Below are 1214 nucleotides of genomic sequence, written 5' to 3' on the forward strand. Positions count from 1 at the left end.
GTATAAATTTTTCTTTTACAGTTTATTTCTATAATCTCACCATATATTCATGTTCATATAAGTATTTCTAAAATGTGTACGTATCTTATGTACGTGTGTATACTAAACTACAACAATGAATACGACAAACAAGAATCCAATGAGACTCTCACATTATGATTGGAATGTGTAAGTGACAAAAAAAAGCGATTCTCGTAATGACAGTATAAGTTATCATATACTATCTTTGTGAAGAAAAAAAGAGCACAGTATAAATCTAGTTTTAAAAACAGTATGTAATGTTTTATATTTATTTGCTTCTGTAGAAGCATCTTTCACGTAATGCAGCACACAAAATTAAACAGTAGTGAAATTTAATTTTAAACCATCAATTTACAGGTCTCTATAGTCGGTATCCAATACACTCTTACTCAAAATGTGTATGTATAATACAATACACTAAATATATATCAAGATGCATAAATATGGAAAAGATGTATAAGCAACAACTTACTTTTATATTGGGTAAACAAATAAAAAAACCATTACGCCAGGTCAAGTTGGTATTAATACGAGTACTAGTTATACAAGTTTTGATTTCAAGTTTCTCAAGAGTTGGTAAAGTCATCGATATATACTAAAACAATTTTAATAAAGTGTCATGAATTTGTAACAAAACTAAGGAAGAAAAGTTTTACCAGATGTATAATGTGCTATAAAAAAAAAGTGTCTTGAATAGTACTATTATAAATGTAGCATATGTACTTTGATAGCTATAATTTTTACAGACATATGTAATGATATACCACACAATTATTATTATTAATACTATTATTTTAAACGTAGGGAAACAAACCAAACTACAATAACGTAAATAATGATACTTTTTGTACGTGACAGTCCTTATTTTAAAGAAAGTAAAAGTGCATTGTATAAAATATATTTAGTAGACAATTTGTTTAAATTTGGATGTTAAGAAATATAGACCTTGCAAAACACTACTCAAATATTACTTAATTTAAACTGACATCGTAAGCGATTAAAGTTGCGAACAGCTGAAGCATTTTATTTTACCATTAATAATATACTATACCATTTNAAAAAAACGACTAGATCAAACAACAAAAAAATAAAAAATTATCGTATTATTGTGTTTTCATAATAGACAATTTAGCTGTTTGTTGAATGTGTACGTATTGTATAAATATTTTCATAAAAACTAACGTATACCTCAT

Source organism: Pseudomyrmex gracilis, unplaced genomic scaffold, assembly GCF_002006095.1.
Source record: "Pseudomyrmex gracilis isolate BER0280 unplaced genomic scaffold, ASM200609v1 scaffold_297, whole genome shotgun sequence".
Taxonomy (NCBI): Eukaryota; Metazoa; Arthropoda; class Insecta; order Hymenoptera; family Formicidae; genus Pseudomyrmex; species Pseudomyrmex gracilis.